The sequence below is a fragment of the Danio rerio genome, chromosome 8, assembly GCF_052040795.2.
Source record: "Danio rerio strain M-AB ecotype USA chromosome 8, GRCz13ab, whole genome shotgun sequence".
NCBI classification, from domain to species: Eukaryota; Metazoa; Chordata; class Actinopteri; order Cypriniformes; family Danionidae; genus Danio; species Danio rerio.
In genome coordinates, this window is record NC_141028.1 from 15,429,614 (window position 1) to 15,456,560 (window position 26,947).

General features: G+C 35.5%; 1 protein-coding gene and 1 pseudogene across 6 annotated transcripts in view; one reads left to right on the forward strand and one right to left on the reverse strand.

The window, feature by feature from the left end:
* lonrf1 (LON peptidase N-terminal domain and ring finger 1) overlaps positions 1-26,947 on the forward strand; it is a 203,374-nt gene that overhangs the window by 25,751 nt on the left and 150,676 nt on the right. For all 5 annotated transcript variants that reach the window (XM_087262622.2, XM_087262623.2, XM_087262621.2 and 2 more), the window contains one exon: positions 13,405-13,475. The gene's annotated coding sequence lies outside the window, so the exon portion shown is untranslated. The remainder of the gene's footprint in view (positions 1-13,404; positions 13,476-26,947) is intronic.
* On the reverse strand, positions 14,611-15,832 carry LOC147842599 (N-acetyllactosaminide beta-1,3-N-acetylglucosaminyltransferase 3 pseudogene; annotated as a pseudogene). The gene has a single exon (XR_015497368.1). The product of XR_015497368.1 is annotated as an N-acetyllactosaminide beta-1,3-N-acetylglucosaminyltransferase 3 pseudogene (transcript).

Consider the following 26,947-nt stretch of genomic DNA (forward strand, 5'->3'; position numbering starts at 1 on the left):
CTTAAATGTGTTTTAAAGCGATTAAAAACTGCATTTATTCTAGCCAAAAAAATAAATAAATAAATAACACAAATAAGACTTTTTCTAGAAGAAAAAAATGATATAAAATAATGTGAAAAACTCTTTGCTGTTAAAGTTAAATGTTTGAAAAAGAAAAAACATCACAGGAGAGCTTATAATTTTGTATTATAGATAGGTTATTCCACCATAAATCTCAGTAACACCCCCATCTCGGAAACTTGGTGGGCAAAAGTAATTTTTGAGTTTCCCCACACCATTTGCGGTGGTGTGCGTGTGCATTTAACTCAAAGATACAATTTATCTGACATGACTTGACTTGACTTTCGACCTTCAGTGACGTTCATACTTATCAGTTGACAAGTACTAATTATGTCATTCCAAGTATGATGTCTGGTGCGTTCATGCCTTTTTTTTATCAGCAGAAGATGGCAGTATACCCTCTTTTGATAAATTCCTAGAAATTACATGTTTGTTAAAAGGAATAGAACACCTCAAAGTAGAAAAAATCTGGCATCATTTACTCATCCTTCACTTGTTCCAAACCTGTTTGACTTGTTTTCTTCTCTTGAACATGAATAGGGATATTTTCAAGAAAGCTGAAAACTGATAACCATTAACTTGCATTTTTCCTATCTTGCATTGTGTTCAGTAGAATAAGGAAATTCATAAAGGTTTGGAACCACCTGAGGGTGAGTAAATTTTCATTTTTGGGTGAACTATCCAGAACTATCCCTAGAAAATAAATTCCCACAAAAAATAAAAATCTATATTAAAAAGCCATAAAAATGTCACATTTTCATAGCACTGTACGTAGGTGGGGGGGTTGTCAATCATACTATCATACTAAAATTATTTGTGACAGTTCACTCAAAAGTGAAAGTTCTTGCAGAGGCGCACTAAACTCACACGGGAAAGAACTGGACATTCATTTCATGTTTTAGTTAACTAATTCTTTAAATACAACTCTCTCTAAAGGGAAAAAACGCAAAAGAAATTTGTCGTTAAATTAATTTTAGCAGACGCAACTGCCTTTCATTTTCACATTCGTTTGTCAGTTGGGGATTAGGTCTGTTAGAGTAACCTAATAAAAGGTTTTGTTGGACACTGCACAGTAGTCTACACTATTAATATTATAATTTATTATATTCATTATTATTATAACTAAGCTATACAATAGATAAAACGCAAAACCCTCTTTATGCACATCCCATTATGCAGCAACAGTCTCAAGTTAGGACACTTAAAAATGTCTTTTGAGTTTAAAGATGATCAGCCTGCGAAGTTAAGTTAAAAGTGTGATAAATTAAATGGGTGTAGTGCATGAGTAAAAGGGATTTGCCGCATCAAACTCTCAGGCTAAATGATAATCTATAAAAAAAATATATGCCAGGGTTCAACGCTAAGGATTTTTTCTACTGGCCCGATCGGGCCAGTGGTACCGATTTTTACTTGCCCTGCCAAAATTTTCACTGGCCCCACCAAAAAAAAAAAAGAAGTTAATAGCTGTTTGACTGTGTGTGTGTGTGTGTGTGTGTGTGTGTGTGTGTGTGTGTATACGCAGTTGAAGTCAGAATTATTAGCCCCCCCTGTTTATTTTTTTCCCCAATTTCTGTTTAACGGAGAGCAGATTTTTTTTTCAACACATTTCTACATAAAATAGTTTTAATAACTCATCTTTAATAACTCATTTATTTTATCTTTGCCATGATGACAGTAAGTAATATTAGACTATATATTTTTCAAGACACTTATATGGTCAATTCCATGAAAATGTCAACCTTATCATGAAAAAATAAACTTTTGACCAAAATAACAAAACCTATTTAAATTTGCTCATTAAGGTCTATATTTTATTGTAATGATGTGCTCTTGTTGAATTTTTAAGGAAATTGGTTTGTTTATCCATGAAATATGAGGATTGTGCCAATGGTAAATTTCATTATAATCCAACCACATTTCGTGCTTTAGAATAAGGGATTAAAGACTCACCTTTTCCATGCTTTATGTTAACAGTAATCATTCTGCAGAAGGATTGGAGTCTGTAGTATAAATAATTATCCTTACTTTTTCATAACATTACTGCCCTTTTGATTTATGAGCTACATATTTAAGACATCACGCAGCTTCGGTCACGTGTCACGTCCGTAACGATTTAATGAAAAAGTTTATATTGTGGAATAAATATTATAACAAATAAAATGAAACTTTGTATACAAAGCCAAAATTTGTCCATACTAATTATGATCGCCAACTCATCTCAGGTCTTTGCTTTAAACAACTAGAATTTTGCGTTACGGACGTGACCATTTTTGAACTCCTTATTAATATAAGCCAATGACTAGCGCATATTTGTTCATTATGATGCTGCATTACAATTACTGACTTACATTACATAACATCCATATGTTATATCAAGAACTGAACATTTCAGTTAGCTATAAACCATTTTAGTAACATTTCAAAAATAAATGTTTAATAAAGAGAACAACATTTTACATGCCATAATCTTGGTGTTTTGGCGATGCAGCACCTTGTGTTGAAGCACTTCTTGTTTCTTTTGTAGATAGGGTAACTGACTGTCAAATAATAGATCAAATAGTTAAGATACAATTTATGCCAAACTAGGAATGCTGATTTCGATTCATTTTGCCAATCAACAACCGCTCGTTAAGCGATATTAACCGTTAACAGATTAATATCAAAATATTATTTAATAAAAAAAAAATTGACGTGCCTATTTTGTCTGACACATTAAATATTGCATTTTAAAATACTGATTTAGGTTATTTTAACATGCAAACAGCATACAGAAGGAGCATCTTCACTCACCTGCAGTGTTTTTTAGCAGCACAGAATAACTGAATAAACTAACAAAAATAATAAAATAAATCCTGCTCTAAACCTTTTTACTTAAATGACAAATTAAGATTACAAAACGAAAACATTGACTGAATGCTTTTTAAGAATCGGCATAGACTGTTTGTCCAATCGTGTTTTTTTTTTCTTCCGTCAATTAAAAAATATTAGGCTAGCTCAAATAGATTGCTTTACGGAAAAAATGCATTCAATTAATGCTCCGCTGTTATAATATTACAAAGCCTGTCAACATTTTTAATAGAAGTCATTTTAAAGATTATGTCTTAATTATGATTTATTAGCCTATTTCCTCTGTCTTACTTGCGGTTCATGTGCGCGCGCGCGCTGAGTATAGTGAAAGATAATGACAATGAACCATAAGGCTTTGAACCTATACTTTTTGTTAAATATAGGCTAAGGATATAACAATTTTGTTATTTACATGTGATACTGTATTAATTTGCATACATGTTTTATAAGCTGTTGAGTTTATGACGCGGCTCCAGGCTGCACAGATGACCAGCATCAGCGCTGGTTCGTCAACTCCTGTGTCAACTCCTGTGTCAAACTGTGGCCAGAATATCCTTCTTTCATTTTGCTTCTTTGGCAAAATACATCTGTAAGCACGTGTTTGCACGTGTTACTGTTCTGCGAGTTAACAAATATGTGTTGCTCATAGAGGCCGATCACAACGAACGCGCTTTTTCATTCCAGAGACGTGAGGCGCTCCGCAATGCATTTTATATTAAAAAGAAAAAAAAGGAGCACGGTGCTCTTTTGTATGTCACTATTGGTAACAACTGAATCAGCTGGTATATTGTGCGCTAATGTTGCTGTCAATTTTGTCATAATTTAATTTTTAAAATAATATTATAAAATTCAAGATTTGTAAAAGTCATACAACTTTGGATGACTTAAAAGAGCGACCACAAGTCTCTACTCCGTTAATAAAAGTTCGCCGTATCTTGACAACACACTTTGTCACCTCAAAGGAAACCCCGCCTCTGCTTTCATTTGATTGAAGAATGAAAGACGCCACTGAGGTATCATGCTTTTCCTCTGGAGCTCACAAAGCGGGCAATGGCAAAACGCGAGGCGCGCATGCAGGGCGCTAAATCAATAACCTCCATGCATTTGGTCTTTTCCCATTGCTCAAAATGCGCACGCCGTGGGTCAGGCTGCAGGCACTTGCACAGGCCACAGCGGAGTTTTCATTTCATGCAGAGCATAAATATGTTTTTTATTTTATTAATTAAATAACTATTTATAAAGATAAATTATCATAGCGACACAATTAATTTTCCAAGCCCTTTATCCAAAATCTAAGCACTTTAAGCTGGAAAATAGGCTATAGCCTACATTAAAATGAAAACATTTTCAAAGATTTCCAGCACCCGGCAAATGTGCTTGAGTGCTTATTAAAATTATTTTACAGGCGGCAAAATAAGAATAAAATCTTGATATTGATCTAAGCTTTAACTACATTATAGGAGTATTTAATTTGTTAGTAAATCGATAGCACCTGCAGCTGTAATGTCATTCAATATTTTACACAATCGGTTATAAACTATAGCCTAAAAATATAAACATTATAGTCATCCATCGTACATGCCTGCAATTAATGGCTATTTTTCACAAAACCTTTCATAATAAAGTTTTCTCTCTCATCCTGGTCCTCTGTTTAAATTTTTTCAACCTGTCCTGAAGTGACTGCCGACGAGAAAAAGAAAGCAAGCGCGAGTGGACAAATTAAGCTATTTATTCAATCGACTAACACATTAACTAGAATAAACTAAAATAAACTTTGTCAAATATAATACTGCCATAACTGTGACACAACTAGATTTTGAATATTCGCCACGTAGACACGGTCTTGCGCACTAACAGTCGGGCAATGATTCAATTCAAGTTTGTCTGGAAAGGAGCCCGATAAACATAGGCCTATTATAGCTGATTATGTTTATTATCAATTCTATATTATTCAGAGAATAAAAGCACCATGTTAGCATGCACCACTGTTTCTGAATTGAGTTTTGAACATTCGAACGTGCGTTAACCTTTAACAACACACATGCCATAATACGAATTAAATATAACAAGGTGATATCTATTTAAGTTTGATAAATTGTGCAACCTTACCATTCAGATGTCTCAGAGGTTAAAGTTTATTGGTTTACACACCCAACAGATATCCACAAATAGGTCTTTTGTCAAGTTTTGAAAGCATTTATCTGATTTTCATAATGTGTCAACTGTCAATTTCAGAGCAGTCACGTCCGTAACGAAGACAAGTCACGTCCGTAACGATAGTTTTCCCTCATTAATGCAAAAATGAAAAAGTAAATAAAATGAATTATATATGTCCCATGCAGAGCCAACCCTTATCCTTTTGACTGTTATAAATATTTTTGGCTTCTGCATTTTTATTCACAGAATTTTAACAAAGTATGTCAACTCACAGAACTCATGTCTTTTTTTTGTCACGTCCGTAACGCATTCATTTTGCCGTCATTTTAAATATAAAACACCTGCATAGACTGATATTTTTTTGATGCCTAAACTCCATGGTTAAGGGGTGATAAAAATATAAACAGATATTTCAATATTCTGTTAACATATACATTCTCCGAGTATATACGTTTCATTTTTTTTCTGCAAATGTCACGTCCATAACGCTGGAATCAGCCATATACAGCTTAAAGTTACATTTAAAGGCTTAACTAGGTTAATTAGGTTAACTAGGCAGGTTAGGGTAATTAGGAAAGTTATTGTATAATGATGTTTTGGTCTGTAGACAGTCTGAAAAACAGCTTAAAGGGACTAAAAAATTTGACCTTAAAATGATTCATAAAAAATTTAAAACTGCTTTTATTCTAGCCAAAATAAAACAAACAAGACTTTGTTCAGATGAAAAAATATTATCAGACATACTATCAAAATGTCCTTGTCCAAAATGTCCAAAAAAAAAAAAAAATCAATGGGGGCTAATATTTCTGACTTCAACTGTATATATATTCACGGTACAGGTCAAAAGTTTTATTAATTTTTTAAATGTTTTTTAAAGAAAAATTATTCAATCCATCAAGGCTTCGTTTATTAAATGTAAAAAATGTTAAATTGTTAAATATTTATTAAAATGTTAACAAACTGCTTTCTTATTGTATGTAGTTTCAAATAAAATCATTACTCCAGACATTATTGCTTTTATTACTATTACCATTAGTAATAATAACAACATTAATGATTACAACAATAATAATTAATTTTAGTGATTTCTGAAGGATCATGTGACTCTGAAGACTGGAGTAATGAAGCTGAAAATTCATCTTTAAAATCATTGGCATGAATTAAATTAAATGATAAACTACTTTTGAACAGTTATTTTATACTGTAACGTTTCACAATTTTGCTGTATTAATGATGAAATAAATGCAGCCTTGGTGAGCAGAAGAAGCTTATTTTAACATATTAAATAATCATACTGACCCCAAACTTTTGAGCAGTTGTGTATAGAATATTTTATAAGCAAAAATGTGCACTTTAATTTTAACAACCCACAGACATCGTCACTAAATATAAATCAGAGAGGTCAGCCTTTCTTATACAGAGCCTCATTTCAGTTGTCAAGTTTTGTAAAAATCTATTTATCTATTGAATTAATCAATCTATTAAAGAAACGTTGGCTAGAATTTTGCATTATAGGCTTAAATTATAGAGAGACATAGCATATGAACCGAGACTCCCATTTAGGGTTGTAACAATATACCGGTATGACGGTCTACCACGATTTGAACGTGCACGATTATCATACCATGAACAATTGCATATCAACGGTTTTAACCCTTGAAGACCGAGACAGCCGCCCGCGGCTAAAAATAAGTATTGCTCTTAAATGTTTAATAACTTTTGATCCGCTGATCCGATTCATACAATTCAAAGATTGGCATAAAGAAGAGAATCTCAGCTTTCCAGTGCTGTATCACATAACATTCGCGGACTTTCAGAGGCTCCGGAATCAGTGCGGTTACGTCATCAACATTTGACAACGCTGATTTGACAAAGAAACGCTCGTCACTGTGTCTCCGGACAAATCAGACATGATACATTGATGCATTGTCCCTCCTCCATGCCCAGATTGGTTCAAACTCGCTATATCACAACCAATAAGCATAGGTTTCGCTTTTGTTTGTGGACCAACAATGAGCTTTTTGAACGAGAGGGTGCTCGCTGCAGAGCCATTTGAGGAGAGGTGAGCTCCAGAGAGGGGGAGCATGAGCTGTCGCTCCTCCTCCTGTAAGCTGTTTTAATGCGTACACCAACCCCACCCCTAACCCTACCCCCAGTGACATCACTCGTAGAAGAAGTGCAAAAAAGGTGGAGCTCAAGCTTAAGCTCCCCCTCTCTGGAGCTCACCTCTCCTCAAATGGCTCTGCAGCGAGCACCACTTGTTTTTGAACAATACGGAATGAGAGATAGGCATACATTTATGCGCGGCTAAATAAAACGCAAAAAAAAAAAAGTTTTGCATGAAATAATTCTCATACTAAATACTTTTGCATGCACAGCAGAACAGAAACATGACAAAACAGTGACACAGCAAAGACGAACTGCTGCTCTTGCTGTTTTCAAAAGACGCAAATGAAGATGCAGCTGTTTGTCTGCATTGCATACAACCACATCCAAATCCATATCGATAGACAACCATATCCATACTGGCACATAAAACCTGAGGATGTTCCATATTGAATCTAGTTTCGTTATGTAACTATTTATAGTATAGTAAATATTTATATCTATTTTTTACTGAGGATTTGCACCATGTTTATTTGGACTTTATTTGGACTTTGACACATTATTTATTATTTTCTTATTTTTATTTGTTCATTGTAAGTGGTGTTGTTTATAGTAACTAAAAATATATTATTTGGACAAAGTCAAATTTGCTTCACTGTTCTATTATTTTGTAACATACCGTATACCGCGAAACCGTCAAACCGTGGTATTGTTTTAGACGATTATCATACCGTGAAAAATTCATACCGTTACAACCCTACTCCCATTAGATCATAAAGCAGATCAATGTTGATCTTTCTTTCGAGCTGTCAGTGCGGAAATGTACAAAACAACTCGCTTAACACAACATATTATAAGATTAAAATATGGAATAATTATCAGATGTTATCTTCGGTCAATGTTTCTAGCGTATAAATAGCTCTCAATAATATTTCATCATGCTTTCATTTTCGCATTAGACATGAAGTGCACATTTACCAGCAGAAATGACATCCCGCCCTGCTCATCATTCTCTCTTCATATAGCCGTGTATGGCTATTACACAATCATAAAACACTGTGGTATAGCCTAGGTCTTTAGTTCGTTGCATTGTTTTGTTTTCTCACTACAATCAATCCGCTCAATAGAGCAGAGACCATCTCATTTAGGCGATCTCGGACTGATTGATTTGGTGCGGATGCGAGCGCAATAGCTAAATTCACATATCCCAAGCGAACCGCGCTAACGGGGAAAACGAGTCAGATTCCGAAACAAATGTCTATGTGTGAAAGCAGCCCAAAGCTGTATTTGCACACAATTGACAGAAAGTCGCATAAGGCAGCACTGGCCCGATCTGGCAGGCAACAAGGCAGCACTGGCCCGATCGAGCCAGTAACATTCTGTACACTGGCTCGAGCATCTCGCACGCTGGCCCTGGGCCATCGGGCAGTCCTGATTGTCGATGTACAAAATACAAAAATACAAAACTTTAAACATTCATGTTTTTTAAATAAAACAGAAAGAAATAAGGAGTAAATGTAATTTAAACCACTGGTCTGGCGCTGATACTTTATTGTTTAACGAGAAGGAAAAAAACAGATGAAAACCTGGCTTGGGAGACGGAGATAACATGGATTATCTGTTCTTCAGAAAAGATCACAACATTGTGAAGGCGTTTATCATACAACACAGTTCGTGTTTATGATTATTAATATTAACTAATATTATTTAACTAACATATTAATAACTCTTCTCTTCCTAGACCATGTTTTATGGCTTGTTCTTGTCGGCGCAATAAAGATTTATTGCATGTACGAATCAGATTATGAAGAATGATTAAGAGCTTGCATTTTTTATTGCATCCTTTTCGCAAGTTATTTTATTTATCTATTTATTTTTTAAGTGGTGATTACATTGTTCTGCAAAAATGTTCCTCCCCTACCACCAACAAAAAAAGTAGCCTACCTAAGTTAATTTACCTTTTATGTAAAAATTAAGGAATAACTTATATCTTAATTAAATATTAATTAACAAAACATCTGTATAAACGTAGTTAAATATGAAATAACTTTAACTAAATAAATTTTAGTTAAAGTTAACCGTAAAATAATAATTTTGGTACCGTAAAATAACCGTAAATAATTACTGTAAAATAATAATTAAACATTAAATTTTTAAGAACTTTACAAATAGCATAAATGGCGTTTTACTCAGTAATCAGTAATAATATAAATAGTAATAATTATAAGAATATTATAATACTAGTAACAATATAAGTCAGATGTTTTTTTAAAAATCGCGTAGGTTCTCTCCACCTTTTGTTTTCTATATAAATATTCATAAAGTATTTATATTTTAAATTCTTTGCCAGAAAAACTAACATGTTGACTTTGTCCAGTTTAAGTGAAGACCTAATTGGGGTTATAATGTTTCCAGCAGGACTGAATACACGTTCAGATGGTGTGCTTGTAGCGCAAATGCAGATACTTTTTCACAAACGTGCGAGAGGGTTTCTTGATTTTAATCCGCTGCCCGCATTTCTCGGAAAGAAGGTTTCTCACTGCAGGGCGTTCTCAACTACCAAATATGTAGCATTTCTCGTCAATGTCTTTCATTTATCACTTTCTCTTTTGTATCTGGCTATTTTTGGAAATGCCTCTGCCATACATGGCTGACTAGCTGGGTGTTTGCATTTAGAAGAAAGGTTGATTATAGTCTACGTGGCTTTTTTTGCTATCAATCGCCACTGAGTTGCAAAGCTTAATCCAAATGAATTGGTTTACGTTTCTAGGTCGGCACGAATCCAAATTGTTCCCACAGATGTAAGATTTGGTTTTCCAACAAGACTCACGGTTGAATTTGAACTTGCTGAATCGCAAGTTACATTTATATATAATAGGGATGGGAAGATTAACCGATATGTATCGATACGCAGTCATGCGCGTGCACGATGCGAGTGCATCGGTTGTGCAGCAGAGGATGAATGAAATTTTGGAAGCAAATCGAGATGCATCGGTTTTTGCGAGATGCACCGATTTTTCCGAGATACAGCTTATATTTTTAATATAGAATGTATTTTTTATTTATTAACAAGTGTTGTCGACCTGTTTTTGGCGCATAATTTAATCGACCTACATAAAGTAAGCCTTAGCAACGGATTTGCGGATGTGTACACTTACACTACAACTCAGTGTATCAGGTGTGCGGATGAAGCTAGTGGTGCACCCTCAGAAAGCGCTGAGAAGCAAAACAAACATTTTATTCCTCACTGAGTTTTAAATCTAAAGTATGCAACATTATGGATTTAAGGATGGACGGCATGACAGGACAGATGCAATTTGCAAAATGTGAAATGTAAAATACGCGGGCAGTACGACTAATGTGAAATCTCACTTGAAGCGGCGCCACGGTGTTGTTGTGGAAGCATCTTCCAGTGTTCCTGCATCCCCGGCTTTCGCACTGCTTCTTCAACTGTAGCTACCAGCTCCAAAAGTGGTGAGAAAAGCATTGCAAGTTTTTTTTCCATGCAACAGTTTTGTGCGCTCTACGCCAATAACGAATGCCATTGCAATGTTCATCTGCAAAGATATTCAGCCTAGTGTCACGGAGAACGAAGGTTTTAAACACCTCTTCCTGTTAATTTTTATTTAATTATAATAATAATAATAATATTAATAATAATAATGATAAAAATAATGGGTGTCACTGTGGCACAGTGGGTAGTTTGACCACCTCACAGCAAGAAGATTGCTGGTTTGTTATATTTTTATTAGCCTGTTGTTTACAGTGACAGTGATGTTTCAAAGCAGCATAACACTGCTAGTTCACCACCTTAAGTTTTGAATATTCAGTGGCAAAATATCTTTGTAAAACTTGTTTTCATAGTTGAAAAGTTAAATCACAATTCTTGTTGTGCAATGGTAATCCTTTATGTTGAAAGAGTGCAAATATATATATATTTTTTAATATATATATTGCACTTATACATTCTGTTTATCTTGAAAATACTTAAATAATATGTGCTATATGTTCTAAAATGGCCCTCTACTGTAAACTGACACTCTGGTTCTGAGAGAAAAGCCAGTTTGTAAAAAAGTATTGGTTTTGCTTGGTTAATAAATAATCAAACTCATTCAATGGCACAGCATCCTCTTTCACATAATCTCATAAACTTGATCTAATTAGTTAGTGCTAAATTATCGCATTGTATCGTGATATGGGTGTGAATCGTATCGCGTTGCATTGCAATATGTCACAAATGTATCGCTAATATATTGGATCGTATTCTTTGTATCGAGATGCGTATCGGATCGGCATTATAGCTTAGATGCCCAACCCTAATATATAACATTATATTTATATATAATTTTATATAAATGTAATACTTGGCAACATAACGGTAATTTGTGTTTTAAAGTGCGTGATGTCATGTACTGCCGCCTGTGGCAATGGACAACTGCGGTGGCAACTGACCACCGCAGTGACGAAGTTGTCACGGTGACCGTCACAGCCCTACGCTCAACAAATATGACTGTGATTGGCTCATAGTTTCAAACAAGCCTGAAGGACTCAATTAGGTTGATCAGATGTGTTTAAATTAGAGATGGAACTAAACTGTGCAGAGCTGCGGCCCTCCTGGAACTGAGTTTGACACCTGTGGATAAGGGCATAAGGATGAGCCTTTTCGAATGGAACCCAGCATTGATCCCACCTCAAAAGTAAACTTCGTCACAAATTATTGCGTTGCTGTTATTGTTATTATTATCAATCAACTTTTAATATAAATCTATATAAATCTATATAAATGTAACTAATGACATGCTGTTTACAAGAAATTATTGATTTATATAGATTTCAATTTTTTGTCCTAAATCATGGGAACCTGAAGTCAGCTTTTAATTCATAATATGTTCATTCTGATTTTGTAATTTTGCTTTGTTCGATTGACACACTTGCCAAAAACAATGGCTTCTGAAAAAAAAAAAACATGTTCAAAAGGCAATAAAAGGATGTTTTTGAGAAGAGATTATAGCCGACTGTATGTGATTCATCTTTGTTTTGGAGAAAATACAACATAAAATCACATAGAAAGTTGTCACCCACAGAGGGCACTATTGTTCACCTAATAACACAGGAAATCACTCAATGATGACACCCTTTCTTAAAATGCACAAGGTCTGAAAAAACTGAAGAGAAAGAAAGACAAAGGTTATAGAGTTTAGCTGTTTAAATGCTTTTGTCGATGCTTCAGATTAATAAAAAAGAAAATCATCCTGATAACCCCTGTTTATTTACAACACCCACGTTGAAGAGACTGGTGTGTAAAAAATAAAAGAAAGAAGAGTTTTCTATTTAGAGGTTGTTCAATTTGTTATCAGTCATGATGTTAATTAATTTAGTTGAACTCCTTCTATCCTTTTACAAGCTACACGGGGTTTGGTAGAATTGGGGATGTCGGCAGACAGTTCATGTAAATCCAGTAGATTAAAAGTTTGGTTTGGTCAATCAGAAAGGCAAAAATTAAAATTCCCATAAGTCACTTATCCTAAAAAAAAAAAAGAGAGAGATCTAAAAGACTAGCTATTTTCTTTCAGTTCTATCCAAAATACATTGTTTTTTTTTTTAAGATGCATAGATAAATCAGTTTATTTATACAACGGTCTTTTGTGGTAGAAGTTATTGTTCTCCCATGTGTAAAATAAACCTGTTTTTGCAATAGAGTAGATTCTCGATCATCATTTGAAATGTATAAAACAACATTTTAAATCACCTAATATTTAAATGGATTATGTCCAACAGCTTGTTTGTTATTCACTTGTTAAGTCGTGATGTATGAAGCACTGTTTTTGGGTGCAGGCTGCTATTCATTTGAACTGAGAAAATAATCGTTTATGACCACTTTTTAGTCATAACACACATTAAAGTTCATTTTATATAAAATCATAGTGTACATAACAGTCTCTGGACTTACTGCATCACATACATCAATATTTTAACTATTTATAGAAAAATGTATAAATTTTTGGCCATCTGAAATTAGGCATGTATGCTTATATATGGGGATCGTGGTTTTTTGAAAGTATTACATTGCTTTGCAAATGTTTATTATTACCATTTGATGAGTCTCCCCATACAGTTTGATAGAGCACTTGGACTCGCAAGCCACTTCACTTGATGTCACACTTAGCAAGTGGATACAGTTTTATTAAAAATGGAATTAAATGCAAGTTTTTTCTGCTTCTTTTTCCTGTGCAGGTGCTGTTGTTTCTGTTTGCCTGCTGTATCGATTGTCTACACAGCAAATAAAGAGAGCAGGATGCACTGAGGTATGCAAGAACATGTTGACAGGCAGTTAAAATGTACATTATAAATTCAGACCAAATCAATCATACACAGATTTGAAACCACTTTGTTATCAAGATGTGAAAAGACTTTTAACAAATAAATAGCAATTTCAAGCTACGCATGATAGAATTACAAAAACCAGAAACTATTGATCATGGTCATGACTTTAGTAACATTTAAACTTTCTATTGTTAACCATTTTTACAGCAAACTATTGCCAATTAAATGCTAAGGTAAGAAAATTAAACAATAAGTCAACTGTGCAAAAATATCCTTCAGAAAACCAAATTTAATAATACCAAGCACTCATTAAGCCAAAGACAGACAGGTCAAAGAAACATGAATAATGAATTAGGAAACTTTAGTCAAATATTCAGGATTTTACGTTTAGTTTAATGCATGTCTCCATTGAGTAAGATTACAATGCCATAAATGAATCTGACTTAAGTATTGAATTAAAACAACTTGTTATAGGTGCTGGAGTTTTATGTATCACACTTAATCAGCTTTTAATCTTGTCAATAAGTCAAAATGTTCACTCATGTCAACATACTTTACAATCTTTTTATAATTTTAAAACCAACATGGATTGCTGTTTTCTGATATTACAGATTATTTAATAAATCTGATTTGCAATTCAGGATTTATTAATTCACATTTTGTGAATTCTTTTGATCCAGAAGAACTTGAATAATAAAAAATTTCATTCAAATTCTGAATTTAACTATCAGTAACTTTCCTTTGGTTAATTTAGCAGTATGCCGTTGATAATGTAACAAAAAGTATTAGTGTCTACAATTCTGATCATAAATTAAAGAATCTCATAAGTACTGTAGCTCACATACAGTACAAAAAAGAGGCATAGGTGTAAAAACATCATTAAACATGCCAAAACCACTTCAAAATATTTCTTAAGTCTGCTGATAAAATCTGATTTGTAAGGGCAAGAGACAGATTTTTCAATTTCTGTTCTTTCTTTTTCAAAAGAAAAAAACATGAAAACTACTATAAATATTACTGGAAAAGAATCAACCACCCAGTTAAAGTGCAAAAGTCAAAATTTCCAAAAGGCAAAATTCTTTTTTTTAATTGCTCATAAAAATCCTGATCATGTAATTATTGGATCATTGAATCCAGCAAGCTAATATATTTTTCCCTTTGAAAAAGTTTTAACCCACCCTGTTCTTTTGTTCTTTTGGTCTTTGCACATTTCAAATCTGGGTTTTGTATTTCCTCCCACATTACAAAGATCATGTGTGGCAGAAATCTGTGGACTAAAATGATCTCTCTGTAATAGCAAGGGTCAAATTTGTCAACATTTCCAGCTGGAACACTCAGACCAGCAGTTCTTACGCCAAAATGGGATGTAGGTTTGAGGCCAGCCTTTTCCAGACACATTCCCATATAAACGTCATCAATGGGTAGCAGAATTACGGAGTGTGACATGTTGTAGATCGTTCTGGCTGTGAAGCCGGACAGTAGAAAGCCTCCTCCACCACAATACGGAGGATATCTCTCGGACTCCTGTATCTGAACTGGAACAAAGTATTTACTTGGAGGGTATCTTATAGGGCCTACGTTCTGAATTATATGCCCAGTAAAGAGATGTCTACTTCCATCATTGTCTTCTTGACCCTGAAGATACTCGATCATGTTAAATGTATTGGCAAAAATGTCATCGTCTCCATTTAAAAGGAATCTGGCGTTCGGGCACCTTCTGTCCATCCACTCTAAGAAAAGGATCTGCTTCAGTGTGAGGTTGAAGAATGAATCATTGAAGTCCCATTGTAAAATGTCTTTGTTTTCATTGTTCTCTAGCTTCAGTAGCCTATTCAGCCTGCGTTTCTCAAAGCCACTTTTACTTGTACCGATTATAAAGACTCGACGGATCCACACCCCTTTGTGCAGTCTCTCCTTAGCCCATGTTTTCCGCAGAACTTCTCTGCGATCGTAATTCTCTGGAGAACTCTTGATGACCAGCAGGAGGAAGACATCTGCAGAGTTTTGAGCTCCACCACACTTATCAGGCACATCGAGAATCATGGGAAAACTCTTACAGTGTTGGTAAAGCAGAAAGTCTTTAATATGATCTGGCAGAGTAGAGAATTCAGGTAGTTTATAAGCTGACATATTCGGCTGACAATGTGAAGATGTTGGCTGAAGAGTTTCAGTTCTGGGGAAATCTCTTAGATTATGAAGCATTTCTTCTATTTCTTTGATCTTTGGGTTCACATAATCTTCCTTGGAGTCATTTTTGTTAGTAATAATGAGCAGGCTCACAACACCTGTTAGAAATAATAGCACCAGTTCCACATTCTTCTTTCTCATCTTTGCACCTATTTAGGAACAAAGACACAATTTAAAGTATTTTAGTCACAAAACACTGACCTTTACTCAACAAGGACATTATATACAAAAACTACTTTTCTGTTGTATTATTTATGAAGTTATGCTTTTGTGTTTTGCTAACGAAAGCCATATAGGCTTGAAATCGACACATTTTATAAATTGAAATGATAAATATTCCTATACTGATAACAATCACAGGGTAAGTGCCTGAGTGAATCAGAATCTTACTAAACTGTCAGTTTCCTTTGTCTCTAGATGTCTTTTTGTGATAACTACATTTGTGTCTATAAACAGTCAATCTTTGGCCTTATGAGTCTATTATTTGATCTCTGTATTTTTTTTTTTTTTGGCTGAGCAAATAAAAAAACTATTTTAAATATTTAATGTTATCACATTAGATTAGAACAGATTTTTGCTTTAATATATTTCTTTATTTCGTTTTTTTAAAGGGGTGGCCTAGAATGTAGTTTTATGGCTTGGTTGTGTTTATAAGATGCAAAACAATATGTGGTCATGTTTCACTTAAATAAAATAACATTGTTTTTTCATATATCTTACTTTGATTATGTACAGCTACTCAGCTAACATGAAAACGAATGTCATATTTCCTAGTTCATCTGAAAGGCCTGCCCTTAAGTGACTCTGATTGGTCATCTAACATAATGTGCTGTGTAAACAGTCAGTCAACATCATGCCTGCTTTAAAATCTGATAAGTATCTGTAACGAGTGAAATGGGATGCGGATCCTTTAAGAGAGATCGTCAAAGTGTGTGTGTGAACCAGTGTTGCAAACTTAGCAACTTTTTAGACGCTCCTAGCAACAAATTTTCAAAAAGGCGACAAGCGACAAATCTAGACACTTTTTTTGAGTGTTACTGGGGATTTTTATAGTCGTTTGTCCATACTGTACCATCCCTAGTCTTTTGAACAAGCTGCGGGTAGTGCCGTTGGCCCCTTTTCCGCCTCAGAGCACTCGTACAGCAGTCTCTCCCTCCTGCAGCCTGACAGCAGATCACCCCTCTGCGTACCGACGGCAAATGATTTAGCACTGGAAGTGTGAAGGTTGTTCCCTTGTACAGTCAAACCGATTTGCTTCTGCTTTATTTTAACAATTTAATTTGACCTTTTCTTGTTCACAATCACAGATATTTAAGTGACAGTTTTGGAACTTGTCTGAGTATATTATGTCTTGAGAGATTACTGCAAATTAACTACACGTCTATATAGATATACTGTATTCAAACAACAATAAATTTAGTTAAATTGACATGCTTACATAAAGCGTAATGCAAATATAAATACCTTTTATTAACCATAGGCCATTAAACAAACAGAAACGGTAGAACGTGATGACGTCGGTAATATGCAAATTGACGTATGACGTAATTTAGCATCTTTTAGCGACTTTTCGGGCAAAGCTTAGTGCCTTTTCATTGAAAATAGTTGGCAACAGTGGCGTGAACTGTCTGTAGATGCGTGTAACACGATATGCGCATGTGTACAGGACCAATGTTTATTTTTCGTTTTCTCTGATACTCGGATTTTGTTATTTTTTTCGTAATACACAGTGACACTGCTGACAGAAGAATAAAGCACAAGATGTGGGATGCGACCTGTGTGAGCTTTGATTGATTTTTCTGCTATAACACGAGTTAAGCTAGCTATCCTGTATTTTTTTTAACTCAACGTGTTACATGACATCTTTCACATATATCTGGATATGCATGTGTAAGTAATATGAATCGTTCACATATCTTTTGCGAGTTCATTATATGAGATGTAGAACGCACAGAAAAGTTTCCTATAGAGAGACACACATGTGCTGGTGATGTGTGTGTTTTTACTAGAATTGGGTACTGGAACCCGGTGCCATTATAGCACCGGTACCTTTGTAACCGTTATGTACTGAACCGAATCAGCATATGAATTTCGGTGCCACTGGTGCTGCGACAAGGACGTAAGAAGCAGCAAGGTGTGCATTAAAGACACACATAAGTACCCGTTGTCACACCATCTCCAAAGAGCTTAGTATGACCAAGAGGCAACACTCAATAGAACGTTCCATTGCAACAGCAGCGCCCAGCAACAGCCCCGAATTTCGCCATTTTGGAGTGAAAATGATCGCCCGTCCGTCGGATCTCATTACTGTCGCGATGGCAAGCAGCTGCGTTGTTTTTTATTAATTTATTTAAAAAGCACATTAAAGCCAAGATACAACCTGAAAGACGAAAATGCAACATTTGTTATCATAATCATCAGCACTTTTAATAGTTTTTTTACAGACTTATAATATGCTGTTGTTCTATTGGAGTTTTCATTCCAAAATGGCCGCCGCGCCCTATAGTGGCTGTTTCCCAAATTACACTAGAGTGTCGCCTCTTGGTCATTCTAAGCTCTTTGCCATCTCTAAACATTTAAATCTAAACAACTTTGAGGAATTCGGACAGGCGATGTCAGGCGTTTATTCTTGTTGCTTAGGGAACGGACGCACGCAATACAGCGCATTCGGTGAGCGAGAGCAACTCTTCAGATTTATTACTTGCAATGATTCTGAAAGCAACGTGAAGCAGATGGTTTACAAAAGGTGATTGTAAGGGGAAACCTCATCAAAATAAAACATTTAAAGCCTGTCTCTGAAAGCTTGCGACATCATCTAGCACTTTCAATGAATCAGATTTTAATATGATTTAGACAATACGCTGATTTAGAGTCTACACTACTATGTAAACAGTGATTTATGATTATTTTAAAAGGACCACACACACCTGTGTCACGAAATGCAGAGTTTTTTTTCTTTCTATTTAACATGTGGTATTAAATTCCATCAAAAGAGCACTCTTCTACCAGTCCTCTTGTAAACAAGCTTGGTCCCGCCTCTGGTCCCCCCTTAATTTGGACTTGTATTTATGTTTCAAAATGCCGTGGAAAAGCGAGATCAGCCATCGGAGACAGACTGCGGAGATATGACTGAGGCCTCTCTCGCACGCTCTAAGTGTCATGTGCACTCGCTCTTTCTGGCACTCGCTTCCTCTGACACTCGCTCCCTCTGCTTTCTACCACACTTGCTCTCTGTCATTGACGGTGCTGTGTGCATCAGTTCTCCGCATTCATCAGAAGTTGACGCCCACAGGTAATAAGATTCAACTTCAGTCATGTTCGTGTTGTGAAACACCATCAAAATGTCCACTGTTGATTATATTAGGCTTCTGTTTTCAATAGCGATTTTAACACTTTTAATATAGGAAGGCCTCAGCTATGCAGAGGCCATTTCTAAATCAGAAATCTAGTGTACATAGTTTTACATAAGGAAATGCAGTCTTGAATTTATAAACCGTCGACAAGTAACAAAGAACAGATGTAACACATTGATCAAATGTAGTTTTCAGTCACGCTCATGTAAGTCATATTCAACTCGTTTAGTTTTGCCTTCATTCATTTTTGATTTCCTTTTTCAAAACATTATTTATTTACAACACATTTTTTAACATAAGAGTTTAACTAACTCATTTCTAATATCTACTTTTTTAAATCCTATTTTGCAAGACATTTGTATTCAGACAAAGTCCTTTTAGGTATTTTATAGTCTTTGATTTAGATTCAAGTGCAATTGAAAGAATTAATTAGTTAACTACGAAAAATGAAATAGTCAAATTATTTTGTAACTGATTTGTTGTGTATATCAAAAAATATACAGTAAATTTCTTAAGGAGGCTAATAAAACTGACCTTATTTTTTATTTAAGAAATAAACAATAAGAAATACAACTTATTATGACTCCAGAATAATTATTTTTTTAGGAAACACTGAAAATTTTCAGAAACATTATTTTAAATGAATGAGAGAGCAAAATAAATTGACTTCAACTGTAGGTCTATCTGTTAAAGTTTACAGGTGCAACAATGTGCCTTGATGTACTTAAAGGTTATAAATGTGTTATCCTACACCAGTACAAAGTTACTTGTCAAATAAATTTAACAAGGATGATTAGTTCAAGTGATGCATGAAAAAAATGACTTCAAATGATTTTTAAGCAATTTTTAAATGTGCCCCTCAAAGGTGCAAGGTCTCTCCCCCACCCCTCAATGTGGTGCTCTCAATGCTAAAGTAATTGATTAAGGCAATGTAGCTTGGAAAACAGTATGAAAACCACAAAATAGTAATACAAGACAGATACTAATAGAGTAAACAGATGAGGCAGTTACATTTCTTGAAAAGTAGGGCTTGTTATTTTTTATTTATTTTATGTTCTAAAGAAAATCATTGAAGTTTCAGTCTGGATAAAGAAATAAAAGAAAGCAATAAAGAGGCATGTAAGACTACACAACAATGTGAGAGCCTGAAGGTAATGTATTCATACACAGTATATTGTAGTTGTCCCATTTACGACATTAGAGTTGACATGTATCCCTATTAATTTATTTTTAATAATAAAGAACAATTAACAATAATAAAAAAAAATATTTTTCTTATTAACTTGAATTCATTTTAATTTCACTCAGGTAACTAAGATTCAAATTAAAAGTTTGGAGGAACAAAACTCCTCACCTCTTTTAAGAGCCCCTGAGAGATGTTTTCAGTTTTGTTTCAAGTTAAGCCAGTGCAGTGTGTCCGATACAAAAGGAATCACTGAATGTTTGTAAGTTTCTGCATAAAAAAATATCCCACTTGAGCTGTATTTTCCTTTTACTACTTGAAGGGCTGACCAAGAGCTTGCAAGACCAATCAAATGTCAGTATGTAAATGCTGTTTTCAATTAACCTGAAATACTTGAACAGGTTAATCAACAAAACAGTATGTTAGGTAAGGGCTGGAAACCTGTAACTGAAGATTAATATACAATATTATAGATGATCAAATCATCTTCAATTGGTAGTTGATTAGTTAATCAAATTATCAATTCATCAGGTTAAAATATATTACTAAAATGAATCAATTAAAACACAAAGACTCTTTTTACCCTATAATTCAATATTGTACTTTTATTAACACTCCAGCCTGTCGCAGAAAAGCCCAATCACTAGGAAAGCATTCATTGATGATACATTGTCGTGACTAGTGTTAGAGATAGAGATTAGAGATAGTGTTAGAATGAGTAAAACGAAACTGATATATGACAGGCAGAATCTGTTGCTACTAGAATCTGCCGGCAAACTCTGCTGGTTTGATCCGAAGATTATAGAAACACTAAAAGACTACGGAATACTGAGTTGTCGCGAAGAGGCCCGCCGAGTACAGGAGACATCTAATGACACCACCCGGACGAGGTGGCGTCGGCGGCGGTGTATGCGCAAGCAGAAACGCGGGGTTCGCGGTGGAGCAGCAGCTAGGCTAAGAGCTTTTCCCTGCCGAACACCGCTGCCTTCACTGATGGTGGCAAATGTCCGATCATTAGAAAACAAACTGGACAACCTCAGACTCGAGTTAACATCGACAAGGGAGGTGAGAGACTGTTGTGCACTAGTTCTTAGCGAGACGTGGTTAAACGATTCCATTTCGGATGAAGCGATAAGCCTAACGGGGCTAACTGTATTCCGGGCTGATAGAAACAGCACACTCAGCGGGAAATCCCGAGGTGGTGGTCTTTGCATCTATGTTAATAATAGATGGTGCAAGGATGTAAATATGATCTACTCATACTGTTCGCCTGATATTGAGGTTTTGACAGTAAAGTGCCGCCCCTTTTATCTTCCGAGAGAATTCTCCGTTGTTTTTATTATTGCTGTATATATCCCTCCAGATGCAGATACAAAACAAGCCCTTGATGTATTATACCATTTTATAAACAGACTTCATACTTCTCATCCAGATGGAGTAATCATTGCTGCGGGTGATTTCAACCAGGCAAACATGAAGAAAGTGCTCCCCCACTTTTTTAACTACGTAAATTTTGCCACAAGAGGCATGAATGTATTGGATCATGTGTACACAAACATTAAACTGGCATACAAAGCAGTTCCTCGCCCCCATCTCGGCTCATCAGATCACCTTTCTGTTATGTTAATACCAACATACAAAGCCCGTCTCACAAGTACCAAGCCCTCTATAAAACAAGTGAGAATTTGGCCAGAGGGAGCTATGTCTGAATTACAGGATTGCTTTGATTGCACAGACTGGACTGTGTTCAGAGAGGCCTCCACAAATGGTCAAGGCACAGATATTAATGAATATGCTGATGCTGTATCCAGTTATATTTTTAAGTGTATGGAGGATGTCTGTGTCACTAAGAACATTAAAGTCAGAGCAAATGAAAAACCCTGGATGACTGCAGAGGTGCGGGCTTTGCTAAAAACAAGAAACTCTGCTTTTAAGTGTGGGGATGCAGCTGTTCTTAGGTCTGCTCGGGCCAATCTGAATAGGGCAATCAGAGTGGCAAAAAGAGCCCATGGAAATAAGATTAAAGAATACTTCCAGGACCACAAAGACACTAGAAGTTTATGGCAGGGTATTCAGTCTGTTACAGACTATAAAAGCATCTCACTGTCCTGTGAAAATAACATTGACTTTCTTAATGATCTTAACAACTACTTTGGAAGGTTTGATGCTGTTAATAATACACCAGCAGTGAAGGCCACATTGCAGCATGACGAGCAGGTGCTAAGCTTTGATATCACTGATGTCCGCAAGACCCTAAAGAAAGTAAACGCTGGTAAGGCGGCAGGGCCTGACAAAATACCAGGCAGAGTACTCAAGGGGTGTGCAGAACAACTTGCGCCTGTACTGACGGACATATTTAATATCTCTATGCATCAAGCTGTTGTGCCATCATGTTACAAAACATCTGCTATTATTCCAGTGCCAAAAAAACCTTCAGTCACTTCTTTAAATGACTATCGGCCGATAGCTTTAACTTCACTGATAATGAAATGCTTTGAGAAACTGGTAAAAAGTCATATCACCTCCATCCTGCCTACTTCACTTGATCCACTTCAGTTTGCCTATCGGCCAAACAGGTCTACTGATGATGCTATTTCCACTGCACTGCATTTGAGTCTTGAACACTTGGAGAGTAGAAACACATCGGTACGGATGCTGTTTGTTGATTTCAGCTCTGCTTTTAATACTATTATTCCTCAGCACCTGGTCAACAAATTAGCATCTCTAGGTCTGAATACACCTCTTCGGAACTGGATTCTTGACTTTCTGACTAATAGGCCACAGTTTGTGCGAGTGGAGGGTATTTCGTCATCTACCACTCTGCTCAATACAGGCTCCCCTCAGGGGTGCGTCTTGAGTCCACTGCTATACACTCTGATGACCCATGATTGTTGTGCAAAACTTAGCACTAATCACATTATTAAATATGCTGATGACACCACAATAGTGGGTCTTATCCAGGATAATGATGAGAGGAACTACAGGGAGGAAGTAAAGCACTTCACAAAGTGGTGCTGTGATAACAATTTAGTTCTGAATGTTGATAAAACTAAGGAGTTGGTGATCGACTTCAGAAAGAAACGCCCCACTTATTCCCCTGTATATATTAATAACACTGCTGTGGAGACTGTTCAGCAGATAAAATTCCTGGGGGTCCATGTTACAAATAACCTGACTTGGTCTCTCCATACCACTTGTCTTGCGAAGAAAGCTCACCAGCGACTGCACTTTCTGAGAAGGTTGAAAAGAGCACATCTCAGCCAATCAATCCTCACAACTTTTTACAGAGGAGCTGTTGAGAGTGTTCTTACAAATGGCATCTCCCTTTGGTATGAGAATAGCAGTGTGTCTGATAAGAACACCATTAAGAGGATCATAAAGTCAGCTGAAAGGTCTGTTGGAGTCAAAATGACATCTATCGAGGAACTTTACCAACGCCGTTGTCTGTCTAGGGCAAATAACATTTTAGGGGATCCAACCCACCCTGGTCATAGCCTGCTCTCACTCATGCCATCAGGCAGGCGTTACAGAAGTCTGAGGAGCAAATCAGTGCGGTTTCGAGATAGTTTTTATCCTGTCATTATAAGACTTTTAAATAATACCATTTCTTAAGCATTGTTGAAAGCTAGTGTTAAATAATAAATACATTTGTTAAACTAGCATAAATTGTTAATATTACAACAAATGGTGAAATAGGTATTTAAGTATTAAGTTATTCTCTTCAGAGATTTTTAAAAATGGGTTATATCTTATATAATTATATTTTTTAGATTTTATGGAATTATAAAAGCTTATTTATCATGTAAGGATTTTATAGTGTTTTTATAGTGATGTTTTTTATGTTCTTGTTGGGTCTGTTGCAACGTAATTTCGTTCTGCATTACAATTCTATTGTGATGATTTGAATGACATAAATAAAGGAAACTGAAACTGAAACTGAAACTGACTAAATGAATTGGGTACTTTAGTTAGATACTATTTAAAATATGATGCTTTTTTACTTTTATAACGTAATAATTGTGATTATATGTGTGATTAAAATAAACAAAAATTGTAAATAATATTCTGTTTCATAGACTGATAATTTCACCTTTTAATACCTTAATCCGAAGCCATGAGTAATAATTTAGTTTTTTGTATCTATTCCTTATCCTGAATTGCCACCGTTAAACAATAAACACAATAGAAACATCATATAGTTTGTATTTTAACAGAAACTGTAATGAATTATCCCCACTTGTAATTTTTGCTGTCTTATCAGTGGCTTGTTAAATCCACTAACACAGAACAAACTGATAAAAAAGGTTGGAATTGTTTGTAATTATATATTTAGTACTCCTGTGATGGTTTTGTAGAACTTATCGTTAACAGTCAACATCATTTTGTTGAACTTTAATGGAATAAGGTGTTGTACATGCCTATTAAAATGCCCCACTACTTTTTGATCACCAAATTCACTCATAGAATCGGGCAAAGCTGACCAAAATATTTTATGGTTAATGTGTTGCAGTAGTCAGTGAAAAGAATGATTCATTGAGGAAACTAAACTAAAACAAAAATAAATGGTTTATTTTAAAAATAAAAAATTATGCTGGGCTGTCTGAAGGCTTAGTGTAGACTTTTTATGAGCAGTCAACATCTTTATTGCATGACTATAAAACAGGTTTCTTCATTCTTCCTTTCATGCAGATGCTTTATTGAAGCAGATTGAATTGTTGTCCTCTTCTTGGCTCTCATTTGTTGGCAAGAAGACATCCGCTTGATCTGGTTTGACACCTGCTCTGTATTTTTGCAGCTGCAAAACATGTAATTAATCTTTCACTCTTTCATTCATCTTATAATGTTTGAATGCTTGGGGTTTCAGTACCACTTTTGTACTTATCTCCTTTTGAAAATTAAACTTTTATAAATTTCTCAGTCAATATAGCCAATAATCTTTGGTGCATTTAAACAAAACCGTTTTATTAAACAGTTATATTTATTAAAATTAAGAGTTTGGCCACCTAACATCTTTAGTGATAGAGAAAGATAATACATTTAAATCATTTTTATTTAATATTTTTCTCCAACAAGTTAATTTGGGTGTACTTATATTTGGACACAGATCTTGAGATTTGTGCTATTTGCTTTTCGAACCTGTTGCTGTCAACTCTCAAGATGAAATTAAAATAGCTGTCACTATCAGTCAAGCAAGTCATTATTAGGCTGAAAAAACAAAACAAACCCATTAGAGAGATAGGCAAAAACATTAGACATGGCCAGTACAACTGTTTGGAACACTCTTAAAACACAAAAAGACCCGGAAAACCACAGAAAACAACTGTGGTAGATGACCAAAAAATTCTTTCCCTGGTGAAGAAAACATCCTTCATTCTTTTATGGTGGGGCGCCACACCAAAATGCATCCCGCCACGGCTACATTCCAGCTTCTCATTCAAAATATTCATTAATTGTTGTTGTTTTTAATAGCGGGTTATAATTGCACCAAAACGTATTAAAAGGTAAGTGAATTATAACAGCACAAACTTTTCTGTAATCGTTAAAGTGCTGTGCGTTATTTGTTTAATCCATTGAGGTTACGTGCTGACTGACAGATTGATCAGGTGCGTGATGCGTGAGGTCCGCAAACACGACGTAGCTTTTCGTTATAATGAACACTGTTTCCATAATTGTACTTTATAGATAAAGGTCTATGGTTCTGCATACAATGACTCTATCTTGCTGGAGTTTATAGACGTTTCACTTTACGTCAGGATGCATCAATGCTGCTCCGTAGGTCGAGTGGAGACATTCATAAATATTCCTAGCAAAGCGAATAAATGTTGGAGACATACTCACTACATAAACTGGCTAAATTGCACTTCAGCAGTGTTTATTTGAGAGCGCACAAGAAGATCTGCGCTTGAGCAGTGTATATTTAAAGGGGGTGTGCAAGAGGTTTTCTGCACGAGCAGAGGAAATGGGCGCACAAGCAAAAAGATTTGCATGCTAGTATTGCAAAAATGCGATCTTGACTTGTAATACTGCACTCACAACATTTCTCCATTTGTCATTGTAATAACGCCATAGGTAGTTGGTAGATTTATGTAAAAGGTCTGCCGCCACAGCTGGAAAAAATCCTAGAAAAAAACACTGCAGATGTTTCCCCACAAGATGTAAACCACTGACAGCTTATTATCCAAAGCAGTGAAGCATAGTGGTGGTATTGTCATGGTGTGTGCATGTATGGCTGACAATGAAACTAGTTCACTTGTAATTATTGATGATGTGACTGCAGACAAAAGCAGCAGGATAAGTTCTGAAGCGTTTCGGGCAGTATTATCGGCTCATATTGTAAAGTAGACTCAGAGTGTTGTGTAACCATTTGCAAGATTTATTCAATAATCGCTAGAAACAGCAATACGAAAGTGGCAGTGATATGAGCGAGGTCAGGCAGAGCAATGGTCAAGACAACACAAAGAGGTATCATAATCAGAAAATCAGGCAGAGATCTAGGTAGACAGCTAAGGATCTTAAGCGATGAGACAGGCTAGGTTCGGGGCAAGCAGAAAATACTTACATTCAAAGGTATAGGCAGGTTGTAACAGGTAAGCAGTCCGGAAGTGATATAAACTGATGTTGGAAGTCTGTATACTGTACATGTGCGAGTAGGGATTGCATTCAGCTGTTGGATAATCAGCCCAGGGCGGGATTATGGGACTTGTAGTCCGGTGAATTTCTAGTACTCAGG